The sequence below is a fragment of the Chanos chanos genome, chromosome 10, assembly GCF_902362185.1.
Source record: "Chanos chanos chromosome 10, fChaCha1.1, whole genome shotgun sequence".
In the NCBI taxonomy this organism is placed as follows: domain Eukaryota; kingdom Metazoa; phylum Chordata; class Actinopteri; order Gonorynchiformes; family Chanidae; genus Chanos; species Chanos chanos.
The window spans coordinates 25,058,341-25,071,026 of record NC_044504.1 but is presented as its reverse complement, the minus strand read 5'-3'; positions in this window follow the sequence as shown (position 1 = coordinate 25,071,026).

Genomic DNA, 12,686 nt, shown 5'->3' with positions numbered 1-12,686 from the left:
ACTTGTCCATAGAAGATTGATTTTTTTACACAGAATCTTTCATGCTCATTGTTCATGCCACATGGTACTTTAAACTACTCAATGACTGCTTACACCCCCCCCCCCCCCCCCCCACACACACACACAGAGGTGCACACATACTACTCACACGCACACCTACATTCTATAGATATGCAGACCAGGTAGCTCCTATCTCTTTAATGTACCCATTTTCCTAATCTCCCACTGAATTTTGTGGGGTGATTCCAATTCAGACAGACTCTGCGTGTGTGTTTTCTCTCTCCTCCGAATTTATGACCGTAGAACAAACAATCTGCATATATGTTAGTTATATGAAAAGTACTGGTTGTCTAAACAATCCCATATATCTTCCATTGAACAACAAGACACACCCTTCTCTATGCGGATCAGATTAGCAAGTCAGCAGGTGTGTGGTTTGTGATTTAAAACATTGCTTTAATCTGTGGTGTGAGAAGCTTCGGGGGAACAAATCACACAAAGACATGAGGTCATTTCGGAAGGGTTGAGGTGTATTGAGCATGTGCGCTGGTGCGTGAGGCTGGATGGTGCCAAGATCTTGAGGGAAAGGTTCACTAATTATTCATCTTCCTCATCCTGTACATTATAACAAGCCCACAGATGGGAAGTCGAGCCTGCCAGACCTCAGCATCATTGAGTGCCACTGTTTCCAGTTAAAAACGAATTTCATCTGATTTCAAGGTCTGCTGAAGTCACTGTTACTTCTCAGATTATGAAATTGCTACTGAGGGCTTTGGGAGGTGCCAGAATCTCTCAGTCAGCTGCATTAAGATTGAGTTAAAAGTCAAAACTGTCTAAAATAGGAGAAATAGAAACATTCGTATTGATCAGTCATGACTTTTGGTTTCATGTTATCCAACGAAAGAGAGAGGCTTTGCCTTGACTGTTACACAGCAGTGAATCCAGAACATCTGAAAGTTGGCTTCAGTTTTACATACTCATTATTTGTTGGATGAAGAAACGCTTTTCCACTGTCATCTTTTACGTCATCTGGCCAACTGACTAGCAGTAAGTAATGTTGGAAAAAAAACATCATTAGCCTGAGAAAGCTGAAAAGATATTTGCAAGTTTTGTTTTTCCTGCCACCGATCTGCTTTTGTATACATTAAAAACAACAACAACAACAACAACAACAAAAATGGAGCTCGAAATGCAGGTGGTGATTACTGACATCCTGGAGTTTGAGTCCTGAATATGTTGACTATCAAGCAATCACTAAAGAATAGTTTAAACTGACTTGCATTGTTCCATGATCACAGTATTTAAAAATCATTAAAACTGACTTGCAGCGTTCCGTGAGCATAGTATTTAACCCACTTCATCCCACAGAGACAGAACTAACTACAGATTCCTCTCAAAACTCTACGTAATGCTTAACTTAGCAAACAGAGAGGCTTACGATGGCTGAACCCTGTCATTAAAAGCCCAGAGAGTGACATTAAGAACATATATGTTTGACAACTGGAAGGTTTTTAAAGATTTAGCCTGCTTGGTTCTCTTTCTTTTTCTCTCTGTTCTCTTGTCATCTCTGTAAAGCTTCTTCCATACTAAAAGAATATTTTTAAATAACTAGCTTCTCCCAGCTTTAATAAAACAGCTCAGGGACGCCTTTAAAACAGTCATTATAATGATTCGCTCTCATGTTATGTTCCTGACTCTTACTGAGTAAAAGCGTGTTTCAGAGAAGATCTGGAGAGAAGAAGGGATAAGAGTTTGATTTAAAAAAAAAAAAAAAAGATGAGTCAAGGAAAACTGTCCAATTCATGAATATGAATAGAGGTTTAAATACTGGAAAAAAACCCAGTCAGGATCATGGCCCATCTTCACTCCACATAAACAGAGGCAGCAAGTAAAGGGGATTAAAGTTATGTCAGTGAGGACGCGAGTGGATGCAGAGAGGAGAACGAGCGAGAGAGAGAGAGAGAGAGAGAGAACAAGTGCAGAAATGACTGTAATGTTTGTCATGTTGTTTTTGGCTTCTGTAAATATGAAATCGACATAATAAGTGTTTTTTTTCATCCTCTGACCTTTGACCTCCCTTACACCTCTTATCAGCGGGCCGGTTTCTCCTCCGCCAGCCATCGTTTCCCTCTCTTCCTCTGGACTTGCCATCTTCAGTTCTTTCCAAAGATTGTTCTAATGATTTTAACAAAATAAACAAAACCATTCTCTTTACTTCCCTCCAGACCCATACACACAGACAGAAGTACTACAAAGAAATTCAAACTTTCAAAGTGTTTGAGAGTTTACAGTGTGTGAACAGCAGATCTGATATAACAGAGCAAAATATGTTTCATAAGCTGTAACTGTTCTCTGTTAAGCTGTGTGTTTCAGGTCATCTGCATTCAGCTTATATATAGTGCTTTTCCCCCCAATAACTTACTTATATTTCAACACATTCATATATGATTTCTCCATTAAAGTAATTTTGCTAATTGTTTGTTTTTGGTACAATCACATTTGAAGTTTAGTGGATGTAATTTGGCTAGATGATCTGTGTGATCCCTGGATTGAGTCGTTTTGCCCTGCTCTGGTGCACTACTGGTGGGGACTGAACATATCACTCATTACTTGCTCCCAAAATGCAAAAAAAAAAAAAAAAAAAATTCAAATATTGCTTTGTGCAAGAAACATCACATTTATGGAAAACATTATTCATATTTATACATTTATTCCATAACCAGAGCCGCCAACAATTTGTTTTTTGGTCAGAGGTCACTTGATGTCTTGAGGGCAGTGTTTAAAAAAAATCCACAGTATGATGAAGGTAGGAAGTAATATTCATATTCAGTGACACATGGTCCATCCTAATTTTTTTCATCTTGTGCATCTGTTTTTTATCCTTTGATGACTTACGGGTAATGCAAGCGTATAACACACGAGATCAGTTTGCAGTTTGAGGATGACACACTCTCATATTTCTTCAGTAACTTCAAGAATAACCAAAAACAATGACTACATCAGCAAAAAAGTAATTTAAGAAGTCATTCAGCCCCTTAAATTTATAAGAGGGTTGTCTGTACATATCTCTATCAAGACTATATCTCCAAAAGCAGATCAGTATTGAAGTCAGTATTGCTATTCCAACAAAAACAAAACTGCCCAGATAGATGGAGAAGCCTGTTCTGAAGAGCTTTCATGTGCAAAAGACACTCCAGAGAGCAGGGTTGGGGGTAACTATGAACTGAGTTGAGAGTATACGGTTAATTCTGACTCAAATCTTGAAATTTCAGTTGAAATTTTAATTCACACTTGTTTGGGTGATTTAGGATTGTATTTATAAGATAAGATAGGATAAGATAAGCTTTTATTAGTCCCACAGACAGGTAAATTTGCAGTGTAACAGCAGCAATGGGGATAGCGCAAGTAAGCAGCATCAATAAGAAAGCAAGATATAATAAAAATAAAAATAACTCTACAGACAGCAGGACATAATAGATAATAAATAAGTAAAATAAGTAAAAACAGACAGTGCACAGTTGAGCAGACATTATACAGAGATATTGCACATGAGTGAAATTACAGGAAAAGGAATAAAAACGAACCCCCGTTTTTTTGGGCAGTTCTTTTGGTGACAAGGTTTCTGAAGCTGTGCAATGTGGTGACCTGGGGTGTCATGTTTATTTCAGCTCCTGTGATCTATTTTGGAACCAGCAGCCACTAATCAGCATGTTTCACATATCAATAAGAAAGCTGATAGGTTAGTCCTGCTGCTGACTGTCTAGTTTGAGAGGCGTAATGTCAGGTAGGCATTAGAGTGAGATGTACTACTATTATAACTAAAGTACCATAAAAAAGCATAGAATTCATATCTTAGGGAAAAAGCAGGTAATCAATAACCTCTGCCTGTCCATGTTTTGTAAACCTGTTCATATCAAAACTAATCACTCCAAAGATCTTTGTAATAACTGTAATCAGATCATGAATCTCTCTGTTATGTATTAGTCAAGTAATACCTTTACCCATATTCTACATAACAAGTAGTCAGTATTGTTGGTTTTTGAAGACACACAAGACATGTGCACACACAAACACATGCACACACACACATACAAGCACACACACACACACACACTCCTCCAACTGAAATGAGAGTCATTAATGAGCATTCGGTAATTTTTGACTGAAATTTTTAAATGTGGCTTTTCACACACTGTCACATGGATGAGTGTGTGTGTGTGTGTGTGTGTCTCGGGATGTCTGAATATCAGCAAATGCCTCAGGGAATGGAGTCTGAATCAGAGTCATTACAGAACAGTAATGAGAGAAAAGGAAGAGAACAGGAGTGTGACTCAGACTAAGTCTCAGAGAGGGGCGTTTTGCCTGGGAAAGTTCTCAAGTGAAAGTGTGCAGCATTTTTTTTTTTTCAGTGAAAAATTTGTGGAGTTGAACAAAGGTCATTTCAAAGTAATTTTTGTATTCCAATAAAACTGATATTGTTCAAATCTCTTACTTGAAGAGATTTGTTTTTTCAGTGCTATCATAATAGCAGTTATTCTGGTGAGTGTAAACTCTAAGAAGTGTTTATATAACCCACAATTAACACTCTCAAAGTTTACTTGACACTGGTGTGCTCTTGTGAAAGTTCTTGTGCGAAAGTTCTGTCTCAGAATGCCAGGTTCCGTTGTTTAGTAAAACCGGTGGAAGTTTACTAAGAATTCCTGAAAAGTTTTAACATAAATTATGGCTACTGGCTCTTGATAACAATGTGTAATAACTGAAAAAATGCAGAGATTCTTGATAAGGAGTATGTGTGTGTGATCACATGCATTGAGCTAAAACAAAAGACATAAACACTATTCATATCCTTTACACTTTATGTACACAAATGGATGGGCAGACCAGTCCGGAGAAAGAGCACTCTGCCAACAGAGAGAAAGAGAGAGAGAGAAAGAGAGAGAGAGAGAGAGAGAGAGAGAGAGAGCATATGGGAAGAACAGGGTAATGATTGACTGCTCATGCCAATCAGACAGGAAGTTGAAGTGTAGGGCTGTTTGCACACTGTGGGAGATTAACAATGAAACAATAAAGCAGAGAAAGAGGGGAGAGGAGAAAGAGAGAGAAAAGAGCAAGAGAAAGAGAGAAAGGAAGAGAGAGAGAGAGAGAGAGAGAGAGAGAGAGAGAGAGAGAGAGAGAGAGAGAGTCGGTTCCAAAATTCCAAAGAAGAGGTGAGTTCATGAAAGTAAAGCAACAGAGGAAAGACAGGAGTGATATAGAGGATAAGAGGATGAAAACAGGACTGGGGCAAGATTATAAAAACAGAACTAGGGTAACATGATAAAAACAGAGCTGGGGTAAGATGGAGCTGATAGAAAGAAGGATAGACAGAGAAAATGGGTAAGCTGACAGTGGAGAGGTTTAATATAAAATTTATGGTAACTTTAAGGTAACTCTGTCACACAGCCAAGCACACACATACACACACACACACACACACACACACACACACACACATTATTTGTGGATGGCTGTAGCATGTGTTAGGTCATTAAGTGCACTGGGACAAGAACTATGTCATAGACGTAACAACAGCTCTATGACACATCCAAGGACTATCAACAGACTGCGCCGCTGTAGGCCAGGTCAGGACACACACACACACACACACACACACACACACACACACACTCAGATACTTCATTCACTATGATATTTAAGTTATATATGTAAACTGTATATTTATGTAAGTGTGATGATCTAAAGACTAAAAAAAAAACTAAAGCAAATTTGAGTAGTTTTCAGACTGCAAAAAAACAGATATGGTACCATATCTGAAACACAGAACATAAAATGAAGCAAAACATTCTCCCTCTCTCTCTGTTTCTCTCTCTCTCTCTTTGTTAAATACACACACAGACACACACACACACACACACACCTTTTTCCTGAGTGTGTTGGCATGTCTTTGTCAGCTCTGTTTGAGCTCCACTGCAGAAAAACAGAACATCAACCCTGCGACTTCCTTCTCTCTTTTCTTTTAGGAAAATGAAAATCACTAGCGTTTTCCCTCCTCTTTCTGTCTGCAGACCTGATTGCAGTGTTGTGGAGAGGGCTTAGGGAGGTGTCTGTTTGCTTAACTTGTGCCGAACGTTCAAATCTCTCAGCAAAAAGTTATATTTCCATGGGTCAAATCTCTCAGCAAAAAGCTATATTTCCATGGGTCAAATCTCTCAGCAACGTGCTATAGTTCTCCGAGTGAGATAACGAGCATGGAAGTGTGGAAACCTGAAAATGGATCCAGTCTGAGATATGAAATGGAACCAGTGACTAAATAAATCAAATTTCTCAGCACATACATACTTGTGTATACACAATGACGCCAGGCTCCGCCGTGCCAACAATTTACTCCATCAAATACTGCACAAAGTGCTGGTTTGAATCTGACGGTTTAAACTTTAAATAATGCAGCACCTAAACTCCTCCCAGAAAATAAGAGAAAAAAACCCCATGATATTTAATAAAGAAACGATTGTGATGTTTTTTAATTAAATACAATAAGAAATCAGTAATATACTGATTTTACAGCTCTCAGAATTGTTGATATACAAAGCCGATGTTATTCTTCTAATGGCTTTTCTCTTAAAGCGGTCCTTGTTTTATGTTTTACGTTAAAATTTATTTATGACTGTATTCAAAATCAAAGTGTGATAACCCAGGACCAGTTAAAATAAGCTAAATAAAAAATTCCTTGTACCATACTAGAACAAACTATTAATCTCCCTAAAAAAAATTGTTTCCCACATAAATACAAGTTCTGAACACCTGTCATCATTCTGGACATGTCATCAACAAAAAAACTTGAATGTCCATCCAGTTAAACAGTGCAGTCACATCTGATTAAAGGATCTGAATCTTAAGAATGTAGAACCAGGGTGAAAATGAAGTAAGTACAATTACACTAATTAAATATCTGCTGTGTAACGGTATGAAAATGATAAATCAGCAATAAAGGCATACATAGATGTCCTGGATATTTCAGTTTGATGAAAGGCAGAACCAGGGCAGCTGGCTATGAGATCTAACAGTAGTTTACTGTGCCTGCTTTAACTGTAGGCCTGTAACCATCTCTGTCCGCACAAAATATCCCTATGGTGCCTTCAAATGACCCCTGTCTGAGGTGCGTGTCATACAGCTGTCTGTCATCTGTCTGGAATCTGACCAAGTGACATTTACTCTCTCTCTCTCTCTCTCTCTCTCTCTCTCTCTCTCTCCATCCCTACATTCCCTCTTCACTGGGCCTCCCAAAGACAAAGTCCAAACTCATCACTCCACACACACACACAAAACCACACACACACACACACACACACAGCACCAGTGGCATTACTGTCCTCTTCCATAAAAAGAACAGATTAGCTGAAACCCTGGAAACGTCGGAGCTCCTTTCCAGATCACTTCACGCCACTTTACAGCATAAACAGACCTCTGTGCCTTTTGACAATCTGATAAACAGTCCAGAGAGGAAAAAAAAAAAGAAAACTTAACATTCGGCTGGTGAACAAATGACAGAGCGCTTTCACTTATCCTTCTGTGCTTGGGTTTTTTTTTCCCATTTTGATTTTGCTTAAATTATAAATTCAGTATTTGAAACAAAATCAGCCGATTTGGTTATTTGTATCCAAAACTCTTTCTGCCGATAAACACTTTTCTTAGTCCTTTCTCTCATCACTCCTGTTCTTTAACCAAAAGTTGTAGTCTCTACAAAATAAAAAAGTGACAATTTACACATTTATCTAGAGGTTTTGTGATGACGAGGATATACATTTGTAATGGGTGATACTGTGTGTGTAGCTGAATATTCTATACATCTATATATGAATATTCTGTATGCCATGGAGGGTTAAATATATCCCGAGGGACAGAATTTGTGTGTGTGTGTGTGTGTGTGTGTGTGTGTACACTGAAAGGCATGTTTGTGTATGTGATAAAGAAGCATTTTATGGACCAACTAAGTCAAGCTACTAATGTCATTCCACAGAAACACACATACAGAAGTGTGTTTCAGTGTCAAGAACAACATCAGCAACAACAGCTGAAAAGCACCTTAATAACAACACAAAGACCAATCAGAATCCTCAAATGTTCACCACAAAGGGAAAAAACCCCTTTTAACTTCAAAGCTGTGCTCAGCAACTTGTATGAAGTGTGAAAGAGTACCGAGAGACTAAGAAAGAGTCCAAGCACTGTCCACAGAGTCAGAGCAATGCCACTTTATCCCCTGAAACAACCAATAAACACAGAGGTCTTCAGTACAACAGCCAATAAACACTGAGGTCTTCAGTACAACAGCCAATAAACACTGAGGTCTTCAGCAAAACAGAAATACACAAGGAAAAGATGTACAGACTGAAAGAGGGAGGTCGTAACCCTGTACCTATGATAAAAATTTGCAATCATATGTTTTTCCACACTGTATTCTCTTGCTCCTGTGAATCTGTGTAGACTTCTGGAGGAAGAAGGGGAGCTCCAGAGCAACTACCCACTTACCCACAAACACACACACACACACACACACACACACACACGCACGCATACACACACACACACACACACACACACACACACGCATGCATACACACACACACACACACACACACACACACACACACGCACGCACGCATACACACACACACACACACACAAGCACACACACACTTACGCATGCATACACACACACACGCATACACACACACAGCCCAAAGCAAGGAGGAATCAAAGCTAAACATACCCATAATGTACACACAGAGCCTACAGCAAAGGAAGAGACAGAGCAAGGTTCGCTTCACATATACATCTCAACACACACGCGTGCACACACACACACACGTGCACACACACACACACACACACACACACACACACACACACACACACACACACACACACACACACACCCTGCAGCAAGGAGGAGTCAAACCTAAATGATTTCCATTATATAAGAGACATACAACTGTAGGACAATGCATACTCTAAACACTGACATTGTATAGAGGGGTGACGAGAGAGAGAGAGAGAGAGAGAGAGAGAGAGAGAGGACCAAGTCTTTCTTACTCAGCAAAAAGCAGCTAAAAATGAAGAACAGAGGAAAACAGGAGAAAACAATGAGGGAACAGTGTTTAGTAAAGGTAGTATTTTGAGGTAGAATATCCGATATTTAAGACATAGGTCCCACATGTGGAAGAGTTTAAAGATTAGTAAATCTTAGTAAATCTTCTAATCATCTAAAATTCTTTGATCATTTGTGCTATTGTCAGAAGTATCTGATAGTATACATACTGACATAAAATTATCAATGTCTTAAAAAAATCAAAAATGCCCTCTCATAGATTTGCTTTTGTATAGCCTGGTTTGCTCTGTTTGTTCTGGTCCCGGTTTGTCAAATTTAATCAAACATGTCACCTCTTTATGGCACTTGAATAGAAATAACCATGTGAATTTAAGGTCATTGTTTTGAAATTCAACGTTGGTGTGATTACGTGTAAACGTTTTTTTGTGTGTGAGCTTGTGTACAATCTCACACTCACATGGATGCACACTCTGGAAGTAACTGAACACCCATTGTGTTCTCATACAATTTCTCTTTCCTTCCGTATGCTGAGGTATTCTTCTCACAAAACAGAGGGAGTGAAGGAGGGGTGAGGGTGAATGAGTGAAGCTGGAAAGAGAGGGAGGAGGAATAGATAGGGGGAGGAGAGGAGAGGAAACACTCCCAGTTACATGCTGGTATTTCTTTCAGTGTGTCCTCATATATTCTCTCATTTCCACACTGGGACAACACTTAGAGACTGTGTATGTGTGTGTGTGTGTGTGTGCTTTTGAGAGAGACGATCACCTAGACCAACACACAGATACACACACACACACACACACACAACTCAGAGTCCAGGAAACTTATCACATTAAACCTGCTGGTCAGACACCTGGACTAAGTTAAGACTCAGGACTGAAAGGCAGACGGACAGACAGACAGACAGACACACACACACACACACAGACAAGTCCAGAGGAAGCACCACAGGTAATTGCTGTTAATTTATTACTGTCCCTCTCTCTTTCTCTCTCTTTCTCTCTCCCTCTCTGTCTCTCTCTATCTCTGAACACTGCGTTGGACTAAGGTGTGCTAAGAGAGATATGTATGCTCAGTCTGTCCCTGACAGACAGCCAACTTTATGTGCTTTTTAAAAATATTGTAGGTGTAATTCTTTCTTTTGGTATATTTTTTTTTATATCTAAGCTCTAAGATTCAAGCGCATATTGAAATCTCCAGTGGAAGAAGTTTAGTTTCTCTGGTGAGCGCTGTGAATGTTACTAGCTGTTCAGTGTGTGGTTGATTTTGAAGGAGTTTGTGGTTTGCCTGCTGCTCTCAGAGACAGATACTAGAAGTTTCAAACCTGACAGATATGAAGTTACATGTCTTACATTTACTAAAGATCAGGACTAACTTTAGCGTGAGTACTAAACTTATCTAAAAGTTTTTGTATGTAGCAATCACTTCTTGTACCTCTAGAAAAGTTGTGTTCAAACAGACCTGTGCTTCTGTTGTTGATCAGCTGTTCAGTGCAGCCTCTATTTAAGTCATTGTGGATAAAAAAAATCAATAAAACTAATAAACATAATTAAAATTTACTCAGCATTCAGTGTAAACAAATGAAAAGTAAAGAGATAGTGTGTGTGTGTGTATGTTATTGGAGTGTTTGTGGAACCAGGATAAAGTTATAGGAAGAGGAGAGAAGAGATGGAATTGAAAAGAGAGAGGGAGAAGGGATGCAGACTGAATACATATATATGTATACATCTATCTATCTATCTATCTATCTGTCTATCTATCTATCTATCTATCTATCTATCTATCTATCTATCTATCTATCTATCTGTCTCTATATCTAAACTATATATATATGTATATATATATTTACACCCTCTGAGATGAACAATCATTTCTTATTCATACATACATGCTTAACTAACTGTCTACCCCATGACCTAAAGGGCTTTGTGTCTTTCCACTATCAAGAGGAGAGAAATTTGGGAATAGAGAGTGAGAGAGAATGGGCTTTGTAGCAGTGCGTGTTTTCTTTTCTTTGCGCTAACGTACAATATGCACTACGTCAAGAGCATCTAAGAAGTGGTGTCAGCAAATTGTCTGTTGATTAGCATCCATGTGAACTCAGGAGGCTCTGGAAATCCTGTGGCAGGTTGTGAATTTGTACATACACTCAGTACACTGAAATGTTCTTAGTGATTGCACTTTTCCACTGCACCTTTTACATCCGCACAGACATATGCATAATTATAATTATAATCATAATTATAATGTTGGTGATCTGATATGATTTTTAGTATGATGTTGTGTATATATGTATTGTGTTAAGGTGTATAGTTGGAATACTGGAGTGCTCTACATTATGATGGGAATAGTGTGTCATGTCAGTGTGGTGTGTGGCATGAATGACTGTACACTACATCTGACAACAAATACAAACAAAGCTACAAATCTAACAGACACTGTGATTTAGGATATATTGTGATTTAGGACACACACACACACACACTGTCCAAATTTGGTTGAGGAAAGGTGGTGTTTTGTATTACCCTTTAACAAATAAATGATAATATATGAAAATGATAGATAATGTCAGTGTTGTTGAGTGAAATGTACAGTCTACATGAGTGCCCATCCTTCCCTGTCTAAGATGTCTCTGTTCAGACTGGGTTCACTCTCTTTGTCTTTTGCTTCTGCTTTATGTGTACAGACAACATAAACTACTTAGCATCAAGCTCAGAGAGGCAATCTCACAGTTTATTCAACAAGAATCTGTTTATTTTTCCTGCTTCATTTAATGATAACAGCCCAATGAGTCCAGTCATTACTGTCTTCTCACATTAAGAGCACTCTGTGTGTGTGTTTGTGTGTGTGTGTGTGTGTGTTTGTGTGTGTGCGTGTGGTGAGAGATTAATGCATAAATCCTTGCGTTTATCTTCATGCATAAATCCTTGCATTTTTGAATGAAGTTTTATTACGCTCATTAAATTTGCCAGACGAGCAGAAAACCAATCCAGGAATAATACTCTGAGGAAACATTTTGAACATTTTGGATGGTAATTCACTGTAACTGCTTGTGTCTGTGTGCGTGTGCGTGTGTGTGCGCGTGTGTGTCTGTGCCTGTGTCTGTGTATGTTGACAGTTTACTGGATGTTATATCTTTGCATGTAAAGTCTATGTCAAATCTGTGTCCTAGCCTGAAGAGTGTGTGGGTATTATATGAGTGTGCGGGTATTATATGAGTGTGTGGGTATTATATGAGTGTGTTACAGTATTTCTCTTTGTCTCTCTCTGTTGTTTTTTTTTTTGTTTTGTTTAGTATGGGTGAAGGTTGTGTTGACATGTGGTTGGGTACTGTACAGTCTGTTGTCTCGTGTTGGGACTGAACAGTGTGTTGACATAGTGTGAAGTGTCATACGTGCATTTGGTTATGCTGAACCCCGTTTGTTCTCTGCTCTTCTGTCTGAGTATTTATTTCAGAATGGCAGACAGTCTCAAATTACACATTTCTACATTTAAATCTTGTCATTGTTTCATCAACATCAACAACAGCAAAAACATCACACATAATAATAATAATAATAATAATAATAATAATAATAAT